This window comes from Papaver somniferum, chromosome 5 (assembly GCF_003573695.1).
Source record: "Papaver somniferum cultivar HN1 chromosome 5, ASM357369v1, whole genome shotgun sequence".
NCBI lineage: Eukaryota > Viridiplantae > Streptophyta > Magnoliopsida > Ranunculales > Papaveraceae > Papaver > Papaver somniferum.
Window position 1 is genome coordinate 61,826,170 of NC_039362.1, and position 14,443 is coordinate 61,840,612.

Genomic DNA, 14,443 nt, shown 5'->3' on the forward strand with positions numbered 1-14,443 from the left:
TGCTTCTTGAAGTAACAATCAACCATGGAAACCAAATCACCAATTGACCCGAAATGTCATGACTGAAATCCATGAACTGTCCATATATAGTTTAGTCCTGACGACCAAAACTCAGGAACTCTTCAGATGTAGTCGTCAAGGTCTGGACGACTAAGGATATTAGAAGTGGTGAAATTTATAGTCAAATCGAATTTGACTTCTGTAGGTGGTATTTAGGAAAAAGTAGAATTACTTTAGAAATTTTGATGAGAGTGGCAAATAGTAAAAGTGAGGGTGGAAAATAGGTGGAGCCTTCCAAAAACCTTGATGCAAGTACACCACCTTTTTTCAAGAATAATAAATTATATGCTTTTATTCTTGCCTTCTTATATAATGTAAATAAAACCATAGAAGAATGTAGTGAAAGTGATAGGAAAAAAGGATTTAATTTTCTTTTATTGTTTTATAGAGAAAAATCAGAGAGTGAGAAAAAGAAGGGAAAGAGAGAAGGTGAAAGTGATGTTTATCTTTTTTTGTTTTCTCTTTTGTAAAACAACAAAAGATGAAAAATACAAAAATAGAAGGAGAGAGGGATGAAAGTGATGGCTACAAAAGTGTCTTGGGTTTTTGTGTTAGGAGACAAAAGATAAGAAAAGTTTGAGAAGAAGAAAGTGACGGCTCCTTTTATGGTTTTTATTTTGGTAATTTGCGTTACCTCCCACGTAAAAATTGGTAATTTGCATTACCTCCCCTACAGAAATAAAATTAGCAAAACCTCCTCTAGTCAATAAATCCGTTTATTCCAAGTTAGCTGACTCAGCACTAACTTACACGTGGTTTTTATTTTTTTTGGGGTAATTTGCGTTACCTCCCCAATAAATATTGGATATTTGTATTACCTCCCATGTAAAGATTGGTAATTTGCATTACCTCCCCTACAAAAAATCACGTGAATAGACGGAATTATTGATGAGAGGAGGTTTCGCTAATTTTATTTCTGTAGGGGAGGTAATGCAAATTACCAATCCTTGCAGGGGAGGTAACACAAATTACCTTTTTTTCTTCCTATACACGTATTTGCTAATAAAAACCCTAGTTAATCATTATTTACCATTCAAGTTTTGATAAGGGACACACTATTAAATAAACACATACACTATTAAACTACATGTGCCTCAAACACATAATATATTTTAGCAAAGATATATATATATACACACACCACACAATGCACACATTCACCACAATTAAAATTCATCTGTATTACTGTATTTTATTTTGATAACCATAAATATAATTAAAACTAAATATTTACTTTTTATAAATTAAGTTTCAAATTATAATCCAAACAAAATATTTTGGATGGGTTTTATGCCTCAAAATCATATTAAGAAAATTATGGGGTGTTACACTATTAACTCCTTAAAAAAAATCGTCCCGAGATTCAATAACTAAAAATACAAGGTATTACACTATTAACACCTTAAAATGAATTTCGTCTCGAAATTCAATACCAAAAATACCAGGTTTTACACTATTAACACCTTAAAAAGAATTTCGTCCAGAAATTCTGAACCTTACTGCATAAATGTGACATGCACATCTCGTACACCATCATTTGTTATTGAAACTGAATGACTAATGTCTTTGAGGATCCTGGCGATAGAACATGGGTAACTAGATTCCACCTTATGATGATCCCCTATCGAGTAGGTTTGATGGATATTGTTTGCTTCTTCTTCTTAGTCTTTTCTTTGATTTGAATTGCTTCCATGATACCGTTAGATCTTGATTTTATAGAAAACATATTCTTCTTCACTGGGTAGGTCTGATATATATAATGAGGGATCAAGCATGCCGTAGTTCATCTTCCGAATCTTTGCAACTGTCTTCATACATTTCCAAGAAATACATGCAATCCTCTTAAATGTACGGGTATCCTCGGTCCGTACCCCGCTTAACCGTGTATCCTCGGCACGGGCGCCGCCATCAACCTTTGCACGAGTATCCTTGGATCGTTCCCCACCTATCCGTGTATCCTCGGCACGTGCACATTTAACCCATTGCAAACTCAATCAGTAACAACATTTCTCTACATCCCAACCATACAGTCAATTTTCGTTATCCAACACTCCTAATTAATTTTCCTAAGACAACTAGTTAATCACCTTCCATGACACAATACGGATATAACTTGATTCACAATTTCATGTTCCTTGAAAAAAGATAAGCTTTTATAAATCCCTTATCATAGATCTACTAGAAAACCAATATTTAATGCAATGAAAAGAAACATATTCTCCTACCTGGCAGTGATGGAGACTTCTATCTAGACGCCAACAAATCCACATCAACTACCTATTTGTTTCTTGTCAAAACAGAAGGATCCATAGAAAGAAGACGACCTTATGCTTCTAAAAAACAAAACAATCCAAGAAGACTCTTTCGCCGCCCCCTCTTCCTCTTCTCATTTATACCCATATATACCTCAAGTCAAGAATAAATTAATTGATTTCCCATGCAGACACGTAATGCAAACGTTTCAAAATGAGTAAGTATTGCCAAGCAACTTTTGAAGCGCATGGACCATAATAAATTTCATTTCATTTCCATTTCCATGCATTTATTTTATACCGTTACAATCTTCTAAATTTAATTCTTCTTTATTTTAATTCTTATTTATTTCATTTCCATAAGTGAATTCTAACAAAACTTTTAAATACCAACACTAATATTATAAAAGGTAATTATTTTTATATTAAATAGGCCACATTTCAAAACCAAAATCCGGGTTAAAAAAAGAACGGCGGGTATCACAAAAAGATTTCATTGTTTTCAATTTGTGGTGTTCAAAAAATTCAATGCAAGCATACATGTGCACATGTGTTCACACTGGTCAATTTAAGCAGTAGTGGATTTTATTTGAACGCCTCCATGAACTAGAGTTTCTTCCTTCTTTTCATTGGTAATGACATTTATTTGAATGCCTACGTTAACTAGTTTTTTTTTTTTTTGCGCAAACTGATGTTGAAGAGTAGACATGGAAGATCCTGTCAAGAGATATAGAGTCGCAAAAATATCATTCAACAAATGAAGTACTCTTCAATTTAGACTTGACAACTATTTTTTTTTCAACTTTCAATTCATGATGTTTTGGGAGTAAAATGTGTATGTCGAATTGTGAAAATCGTTTATCGAAGGATCAAGTTATATACAAAAATGTAAAGTAAAGCAAGGTTATTTAGGAGGTACAACCGCTTCAGAAGATACCGAATCGTTTTATTTGACCACTTTTAATTGGATGATGAATATGAAATTAGTATGAGAAAAAAATAGAATCACCTTTGGTTTTTCGTATTTTTAAACCGGTTATAGTTGGATCAAGAAATAAGATCGTTTATATAGCTCTTTCCCGTTGCAAAGATTGTTTTGATCCTAAGTACATTCTTAATCCCAAAGTTATTCATCACTTCCCAAAGTTAAAAATGGCAAGATATTTGTATAATACAATATTTATTCGCTTATCATAATAGTTTTTGCAAAGTCGTTCGGAATTTTTTTAGAGGAAAACTTTAAGATTAGTTGATCATTATGGAAGTGGAATACTGGAAATGTCTGTATTAGGTAAACCTAACATACAAAAATCATTGTTTTAAAAACAAATCAACTAATCTAAATGATCATGCTCATATCTTTCAAAATAAATATCGTATATTCGTATTTTTGTAAAATTATATAATTGGAAAGCTATTTGAGCTATCTATACAACATTTACAAAACCAAAAATTAAATATTCCTTATTAATTCAAAGATTTTATTTCTTCAATTTGTGGTGTTAAAAAGAATTCAATGCAAGCATTGCATTTTACATGTGTTCATACTAGTCATTCAAAATAGTAGTGACACGTATACGAATGCCTCCATTAACTACATTTTTTGTTCTTCTTTTCACCAGTAGTGACATTTGTGTGAACGCCGACATTAGCTAGGTTTTTTCCCTTTTTTCTTCACATTTTAGCGCCATTTTTTTTACTGAGTCCAACCGCAAATGAATTTCAAGCTAATTTTTTGATGACATGATCTTCTTGTAAGTTTCTACATTCCAACCAAAAATGAGAGCATTCTGAGATGTATAAAGCCACCATCTACGATTTTGAATATCAGCCGTTGAAGATTACTGGTTGAAATTAAAATTTGTGGATGGTGAAGTTTCGTATTTCGGAATACTCTCATTTTTGGTAGGAATGTAGAGTTTTATATGAGGAACATGTCACAAAAAAATTAGCTTCAAATTCATTGCCGGTTGGGCTCAGTAGAAAAAATGGCGTTAAAATGTGAAGATTATGTCAATATAACCATGTCAACGGATCCTACCCCTATTAGTTATATCATATACACTTACAAAATACTCAAACCACCTATTGAAGACCATGTACCTTATATTGACAACTTTAGTTAAATAATCAACCAATCAGAAGAATATGTGAAATATACACTCGTTAGTGAAGTGTGAACAGATTTGGACTCGCAGCGGGCCCACTAAATTAGCTAAATTAGGGGTGGATTTTTGGCGCTCTAAAACCAGAACCAATTTATCGCACTCAATTTCTCCCTGGACTAAGAAGATCAAAAGAGGATAAGGTTCAGAAACCATTTTTCCCCATCGAAGTTCTGATCAGGAATTAAGGTTAATCGTCTTCTCTGAACCCTTCTCCTGCTCCAGGTATGAATTAGTAGTGTTTCTTTTTTTGATGTTCATCACCTTTCAGCTTCTTCTATTGAAGGTCACATGTTAGTGGTAAGGGATTGATCAATTTAAATCCATTGGACATTGGTAATTGAATAAATCGTATAGAATGATAGGATGAGGGGGAAAAATGAAAATTCTGGGTTAGAAATCAATCATTCTGCCAAATATAAACAAGATTAAGTAATTGATTGAATCTAGGACAAGCCATAGAATAAGTTTTTCACAAGCGCAAGTTATTGATCAATGGAATGGTGATTAGTCTTTGGGGTTAGTTAATTGGGAATCTAGAAGTTGCTTATTTTTTCATTAGCTATTTGTTGGATGTGGTGCTGAATATTATCGTCATCCATTGATAGGGATCATGTAGTTTTGATAATGTCTCGTTATGAACTTGTTTAGAATTAGATGGAACTGTTAGAAAAAAACGGGTTTTGTTTTAAAACCAAATATGCATGGACTATGACTTGATCCCTAGACCTATTTCCCACCAGTTTCTTTTTTCTTTTGAATAGATAAAACAATAGTCCCACATAGACTAAAATCTAAAGTGTTTTAGACTTAAATACCATACAATTGGCTAAAGGGCATGGCCCTTTGGGTCAACAAACTTTTGTGTGAGGGAGAAGACCTAGATTAGGGCAAGGTTGCCTTTCTCGTAAGCGCGGTGCTTCACACCGAAGCACGCACGCCGTCGTCCGTCCGGGCGGGCGGGTCGGGTTCGGGTGTGGGTTCACTAGATCCTATATTTTTGCTGAAAGTTTTCTTACGGTTTTTTTTTCTTATGGGTTTCCATACATGTAAAAGAATATCCTCTTGTTTTATGTGTCTGACACGCGTGCTTCTTTGTTGACTGATTTGTCTGCCACGCGTGTTTCTTTGTTGACTGACAAAAGCATACACTGTTTTCTGTTCGTATGCTTCTCTTGGACAGACAAAAACTTTCACTTTACACAGTCTTCTAGTCAGCAGCTTTACAGCCTTTTCTTTTACACAGTTTTCTTAGTGACTGTTTTTTTGACAAAGTGAGAATCTCTGTCCCTCTTTTGTCATACGCATGGGAATCTTATTCCATTATTTCTAACGTCCAAATTTTTCTTGAACACTATATAAGTGAGGAGTTTTCAGCTCATTTACACACAACAGAGAAACGTCTCTTCTTCTGCTCCTTTGTTTTCTGTAAACAATTACTACCCAGTTTTCTCTGTTTTAAGTTTTGTTAATCATTGATGCCTAGTTCTAAGGGTGTTCTCTTGTATTCTACAATGAGGAACGCTAATGATAGTTGTATCCTGGAGGCATCTCGTCGATAGGGCTATAGCATCTCTCTACAAGAGGAATAGCCGGCGAATATTTTCTTTAGGACAACGTATATCATACGTGCCTCTATTATTCTGCGACAATTTGCGTCTGCATCCGAAATCAACCATTGGTTCGAGCTAAGTATTTTTTCAATTGTTGTCAATATTTCCAACAGGAACTTTGATTTTTTTTTTTTTTTTTGTAAGTTAAGTGCATCAAAAAGAACTAACTTAGGGAGTTAGAAACCCTTACATCACAGAAAGTAGATTTATCCAATGTAGGCATGACTGAGTTCATCCTAACATTAGATTTATCTACTTCAAGAGCATTTGTAATACAAGAAGGTGGAGTTCTACTCCAATTCGAAGTTTGTCTAAAAGCTTTTGCCTCTTTTGCTAAGAGGTCTGCTACACTATTTGCAGCTCTTGGAACATAACTAAAACCCAAAAAAGACTGATACAAACTAAAATCATTCTCGACTTCTTCCATTCTGGACTGGTTTCACCATTCAATCTCTGACTTTTTTCCATTGAGGTAGTCCATTAGACATTTGCAGTCACCTTCCACCAAAAAATTCGATAGTCCCAATTCCATTTCCCATTTTGCTCCCTGTTGTAGAGCTATTGCTTCCGCTTCTTCAGGGGAAGTAGCTGAGACTGACCCTGCATTACATTGTTGGAATTCACCTGCATCATTTCGTAAGATTAAAGAAAATCCTGCAGGCATAGTCTTTGAGATCCATGTTGCATCAATATTAATTTTCCATTGATTTTTATTAGGAGCAATCCAAGAATCAGGAACTTGTTTTTTAATTTTTTTCAGAGGCTTAGAATGTGTATTCCAAAAGTCTAAATGTCTTTGGATTTCTAAACTTAATTGAGAGCTAGATAATGAGTTTTTTTGAAAACTCTATTACATCGTTCTTTCCATATAAACCATGCTTTGGTTAATATGAGCTCTAAAGAAATAGTTTGATTAGGATTTTCCATCCAATGTTTACAGATATCTAAGAAAGAGATAGTATTCGGAAAGCAAGCAATCACATGATTTAGTTCAGATGCCCAGATCTCTTGAGCATAGGGACAAAAAATTAAGAGGTGTTTTATTGATTCCTCATCCGGGCAGCCAAAGGAGCATTGAGGATGTACATCCTCCATAAATTTAGACAATTTTTGGTTCGTTGATAAAGCGTTTTATAAGCATTTCCATGCGAAATTTTTTATTCTGTCAGATATATCTAGGTTCCATAATTTTTTCCAGAAAGAGTCTGGTTGTCCTAGATTGTAGTGGTTCATGGTCTTCTCATTTAGTTTGTTATACATAGATTTAACAGAGAAATTCCCAGATTTAGTAAGAAGCCACCTCAAAGTATCCTGTTTACCTTTTGTTATTCTAGTATTTATAATATTTTCAGATATATGATTGGGGAACATTCCTAAAATTAGAGTATTATTCCACTTCTTTGTGATGGGATCCATAAGATCTTCCACAAGTGTTAAATGGTTGTTAGTTGTTGATTTCCAGTTACTAAGATTGTTTTCCAGATTAGGGATCCAATTGTTATCCCAAATACTAGTTTTTTTTACCATCCCCTATTTCTCATATGCTATTATGTTCAACTAATGTTATACCTTTAAAATACATCTCCAGATCCAAGAACTAGTGGTAGGTTTTTATTAGTAATTTTATAGTTAGTTTCTTTACCCCACCAGAAATCTCTTTGGAGTGCATCTTTTTTATTAGTAATTTTTTTGGGTAAGATGAAGCAGTCATTTGGTAGCTAGCCATACTAGTCAGAGTTGCTTTATTGAGAACAAGTAATTTGCCCATCCAGATTTTTATTTTAGTTTCCATCTTTGCAACTAAGTCTTCAAACAATTTAATTTTTGCTTTAGTGATAAACATAGGTGTTCCTAAGTAAGAGTCAAGAGGATTAATTTTTTTATTTTTAGAATTTTACTTATCATTTTTTGATGTTTAGGTTGCACTTTTTTACTAAAGAAGATTCCAGATTTCTCAAAGTTTATAAGTTGTCCCGAGGCTTTGCCAAAAGAGTCTATAATAGACATAATATTGTGGCATTCCTTCAAGTAAGCTCTAATAAACAACAGGCAGTCATCTGCAAAGAAAATATGAGAAATTGGACTGTTCTTTGGGGTTATTTTGACAGCATTGATTAGCTTCTTCTCTTCTCCTTCTAGCAGCATTCTGGAAAAGATTTCCATACAAATGATGAATAAGTATGGAGACAGGGGATATCCTTGTCTAAGTCCCCTGGAAGGTCTAAAATATTCCTCTGGGCTTCCATTTAGCAAAACAACAATAGAAGAAGTAGAAATACATTGGTAGATGAGATTACAAAAGTTATCATCGAAACCAAATGCTTTCATAGAGGACATTAAGAAGTTCCAGTCTATTCTATCAAATGCCTTTGACATGTCAATCTTAATACCCATTCCAGCATGCTTGTCCTTCTTCTTTTTAAAAGAGTGAATTATCTCTTGAGCAATGATTATATTGTCAGAGATTTGTCTTTTTGATAAGAAGGATGCTTGAAATTGGGAAATTAAGGAGTTTAGAAAGGGTTTCATTCTGTTTGATAGAATTTTGGCTATTATTTTGTAAATAGTGTTACAAAGACCTATTGGTCTGAAGCCACTAGGATGCTTAGGGTGTCTAGATTTAGGGATTAAGAAGAGGAAAGTTTTATTTAGTTATGGATTTAAAGTACCAGTTTCAAAGAATTCTTGAATAGAAGAAACAACTTGATCACCCACAGTTTCCCAGTTAAGTTTGAAAAAACTAATTGGGAAGCCATCTGGGCCAGGGGACTTATTGGGTTTTAATTTCTTTATAACTTTCCATATCTCCTCAACTGAGGGGACAAAGTTAAGAGTAGAGTTCATGTCAGAATTAATACAAGGGCTTATATTTTGGAAAATAAGAGGATTGGGATCAGGAGGAGGAGAAGGGGAAGAAAAAAGAGAGGAGAAATAGTCTATTAAGGACTCCTGAATTTCTTCTCTCTTAAAGGAAAGCACATTGTCCTTCCTTTTAAGACACTCAATAGTGTTCCATTTTCTTCTTTTCAGGGTTTTAGTGTGGAAAAATTTAGTATTTTTCTCACCTAACTGAACTAAGTTGTCTCTAGATTGTTGTTTAGCTATGGCTTCTTGAGTTGCATATAAGCTTTCTAATTGGGAAAGTTTTTCTTTAATTTTGTTTTCCTTTTGATAAATAAAGTTAACTTTGTTAAGATTATCTATTTGGGAAAGTAATTGTTTAATTTGTTTAGAGGGTAAGCCAAAAACATGTTTTCTCCGGGAATCTAAATTAGTTTGTACATTCTTGAGGTTCAAGATTAGAGAAGTTGTAGGATCTCCATTGATTACATGGTTCCATGACTCTCTAATGGTTTGAACACAAGAGATATCCTTTTGCCAGGTATCATAAAATTCAAAAATGTGAAGGGCTTTAGTAAATGTAGTGTCTAAATTTAGAGCAATAGGACAATGATCAGATCCTACTGCTACAAGATGAGATAATTCTGCATTTTGGAACTTATCACTCCATTCTAGATTAGCAACTGCCCTATCTAGCCTCTCTTGAATGTTAGTTGTAGATTCCCTGTGATTGTTCCAAGTATAATCAAACCTTTGAAGCCAATATCATGGAGACCTGCTAAATTTAGAATATTTTGGTAATAGTCACTATCAGACTTTTTGAAGGGTAATCCTCCTAGTTTGTCTTCCTGACTAAAAATCATGTTGAGATCACCAAGTAAAATCCAAGGCATAGAATTTCTATTGACCTGATTAGATATTTCAGAGATGAAGTCCCATGCTTCATTTTTGTTAGATGGATAAGGACTACCATAGAAGCAAGTTAGAAGCCAAGGAATAGAGTTTGTATTGGTTTGAACTATGATATTTATCATGTTTAGATTCCACTGCACAATTTCAAATGAGAATCCATCAACCCATCCTATAGCTAGCCCTCCTGCTGCTCCAATTGGATCAACTATATGAGTATCAGGGAAGTCATTAAGGATACTTTTCACTACGTGTCTTTTAGATTTAGTTTCAGATAAGAAGATGATTTCTGATCTATCCTTACTTATTAATTAATTTAGGTGATTTTGTGTGAAAGGGATTCCACACCGTTGGACATTCCAAGCAATAATTTTCATGGTCAGCCAACAGGAACTTTGATCAATGCGCAGTTTTTAGTGTATTCAGATCTAATTCTCTTTGACATTTGGTCAATTTTTATGCTTAGTTTTCATACGTTATTGTAATTTCTTTTTTTGAACATTTGATGGACTAACATTTAACATTTTAATATGGGTTCTGATTTCTATTTTATCTTTTGAAGTTTGGAGACCTTTAGCTATAGATTGAGTGAGACCTTTAGTTATAGACTTTTATGTTGGTCAGGGTTAATATTGATTATGAGTTTCTATTTTCTTTATGCATGAGGTGGTTTTTCCTTTTCTTGTTTGAATGAATGATTATTGTGAGTTCAGGAAGAATCCTTTTAATGAATTAATCTATGTTGATCAGTTAGGGTTTTATTTGTTTTTCAGGTATTGTAAGTGCACAAGCGAAGATTTTCAGTAGTGAACAAAGAAAGAAGCAGAGAAGGCCATGGTAGAGAAAGAGATAGAGATAATTACAGACAAGGAGGTAATGAGAAAATGGTCAAGATCCATGAGAGTTCAAGGCAAAACAATAGGTTTAGTACCTACAATGGGTTACCTTCATGAAGGTCACCTTTCCCTTATCAAAGAAGCGCAAAAGCAAGCACAAGTCATTGTTGTCTCAATCTATGTCAACCCATCTCAATTTGCCCCTTCTGAAGATCTTACAACATATCCTTCTGATTTTCATGGTGATATTCAGAAGCTTAAGTCGATCCCTGGTGGTGGAGTTGATGTTGTATTCCACCCTCAAAATCTGTACGATTATGGAGAATTCATTGATAGTTATACTAATAAAGAAGAGAAAGATAAAGGAGTGGATTCTTGTATTGGCGGAGAAGGGAAATTAGGGCACGAAACGTGGGTGAGAGTTGAGAGGTTGGAGAAGGGAATGTGCGGAAAAAGTAGGCCTATTTTTTCAGAGGTGTTGCTACTATTGTTACTAAGTTGTTCAATATAGTTGAGCCTGATGTTGCTGTCTTTGGCAAGAAAGATTATCAGCAATGGCGAATTATTTGTCGGATGGTTTGTCTTTCTTCTTCTCACTTACTTATTTTAACTATGTTACGTTTCAGGTTATTTTCTTAGTGATCACTGTTTTTCTGCCAGTATATATGATTATACATGTTCTAAATAAATTATATATGGATCACAAGATCAAAATTGTGCTTTACCTTATTTTCAAGAGATGAAGATGTAATAATTCTTTTTGTAAAATTAAACAACTTTGCAGGAAACACTTTCGTTTCATATGGGAATCCTATAAAACAACATACTCACCTAATGTGAGAAATTAAATATTTTCTATATGAGTGTATAAGCGTATTCGGTTGCTTCACTTGTTTAACCAATTCCTCTCAGGTACGGGACCTCGACTTTTCTATTGAAATAGTTGGTTGTGACATAATACGTGATGCTGATGGCCTCGCGATGAGCTCGCGCAATGTGAAACTCTCGCCTGATGAGCGGGAAAAGGTTAGTCTTGACATACTTAATCATTTTCTCTTTGTTCTTCTGATTCCGTCGTGAAACTTGCAGCAAGTAAGAATACTCATAATGTTCAAAATCAAATCCGGAATCAAAATGGTTCGCATATTCAAATTGTCGGTAATGTGCACGATTATGTTCATTTGTGTGTAGGCCTTATCTATCAGCAGATCACTCTCAAGAGCTAAATCTGCTGCAGAAAATGGTCAAATTTCATGTACAGAATTGAGAAACTCCGTAATCCAATTCTCCCACCGATCATTACTTTCATATTTTGTTTGATTTTTTCTTCTGATTTTTGACTTAATATTAGATGACCGCTGCCACGGTGGGACAACCGACCGAAGAAATCGGCGCGAAAGTATCATTTTTGCTGGACACATGATGAAAGTATCATTTTTCCGATGCATAAACCAAAATATGGTTGCATAATGTGTTATGCGTCCTTTGTGGTGGTTTGCATAATGGGTATGCATTCAATTTCCAAAAATTGTGCCTAAAGTGAAAGTATCACTTTTCTTGAAACAGAGGGAGTACATCGTTTTATTATTTGCAACGGAAAATAAGTCGATGCATAAACCAATGGCTACATAAAATACTATGTATCTTTTGTGGTGGTTTGCATAATGGATATACATTTAATTTTCGAAAATTGTGCCTAAAATTGATAAACACCTTCAATTTTTTCGTAAAAACCCTAAATTTGATATTGTTGTTTGTACTCATTGCGTAGATTTTTTTAGTACCATTCCAACGAGATAAAATTTGTAAAATTCTAAGGAACGGATTTTTAGATATGTTATATTAAAATTTGGTTACCAATTATACCCTTAACAAAATAGGATATCTAAGGAACTATTATGATTGGACTAAAGAGGAGGGACAAATTAGTCCTTTCATTGTTGATTGAATTTTTTTGGTTACAAACACCAAATCCAATCTTTTTGTGTCAAATTGGAAAAAAAAAAATTCATGATTCACATTGACACAAAGTCACCATATATAGAGTCTAAGTCTTCCCTCGCTTCGCTCGGTCGGCCTAATCAAATAAATGGCCCCAAAAAAAGTAGGGAACATTCAAGCAAAACCAAAATAAAAAAAAAAGGTAAAATTAAACCAAACCTAATTAACGATTCTAAAATTCAATTATTATCTCAAATTCTTAATTTGTTATCCTCAAATTAAGATTGATTGGTACTCTATACATGTCGATTCCATAGCGGTCTATTGTATGCTAGTGTCTCTTCCAAACATAAGTAAGCTTCATTGATGTTCTTGTTTCGTTTTTAATGAAAACTCATGTTGGGTGATTTTTGTCTATTGATTTTAGACTATCCATTTGGTTTATCAGTTGTTTGATTTCAGATTAAGTTTGTGTTCAAAAGTTATTGCATGTTTTATCTAGTTTATAGACAGATTATTGCGTATTTGTAGTGTTTGTTGAATTGCCTCAATGAGATTTTTTTTCCTGTTAAATGTGGCATCGAAATTATGTAGGATTTAAGGGTTTCTGATTTGAAACATTTCTCTGTTTAAGTATCATTCACTAACCTCTAATATCATTTTCACCACAACTAGGTTCTCAACTCTGTGGTGTATGGTTAGAATGTGAATATTTTGATGTTTAGGAAGATCATAAACATGCTGCTGCTTATCTTGAACTGTTGCAAACAAATATTTTTTTATCTGGGAAGGTGGCACCTGCAGTTATATAACCGTTAAAAATCGTTACCCCAGAGTCTCCCTCTATTGTTATTAGGCGCAACGCATTAAGCAAATCATCGACATTGCACTATGCCGGAACATTGATGCAGATGTGGTATGAAAGCTTCAAAATTACCATATAAATGAGCCACAATCCGAATTCGGAGAGATCAATGATGGTCTATCTCAAACAGTATCAAGTCAAGGAGAGAGCAACCGACAAAATGGTGAAAACGAAGATATCGAACAAAGGAGAGCTCGAAGATCCACGAGACCACCAAAACCAGTTGAAATAGATTCACCACGAGTTTATAAGAGGAAAAAATACCAATTAGATTTGCTATGTTGTAATCCTTTGGGTGGCATGTCATTCTCTGAACAATTTAAAAATATGCAGATAGTCTTTTGATATGCAAAATAAAGAAAAAAATTTGCCCAGTGCGTAACCATAAGAAATTTTATGTTCTCTATTTTCATGCTTAAGTTGTGCTTCTTGAAGTAACAATCAACCATGGAAACCAAATCACCAATTGACCCGAACTGTCATGACTGAAATCCATGAACTGTCCATATATAGTTTAGTCCTGACGACCAAAACTCAGGAACTCTTCAGATGTAGTCGTCAAGGTCTGGACGACTAAGGATATTAGAAGTGGTGAAATTTATAGTCAAATCGAATTTGACTTCTGTAGGTGGTATTTAGGAAAAAGTAGAATTACTTTAGAAATTTTGATGAGAGTGGCAAATAGTAAAAGTGAAGGTGGAAAATAGGTGGAGCCTTCCAAAAACCTTGATGCAAGTACACCACATTTTTTCAAGAATAATAAATTATATGCTTTTATTCTTGCCTTCTTATATAATGTAAATAAAACCATAGAAGAATGTAGTGAAAGTGATAGGAAAAAAAGATTTAATTTTCTTTTATTGTTTTATAGAGAAAAATCAGAGAGTGAGAAAAAGAAGGGAAAGAGAGAAGGTGAAAGTGATGTTTATCTTTTTTTGTTTTCTCTTTTGTAAAACAACAA

General features: G+C 33.9%; 1 pseudogene; it reads left to right on the forward strand.

Moving 5' to 3' along the window:
- The first annotated feature begins 10,104 nt into the window (after positions 1–10,104).
- LOC113279111 lies at positions 10,105–11,996 on the forward strand (annotated as a pseudogene).
- Positions 11,997–14,443: the final 2,447 nt, after the last annotated feature.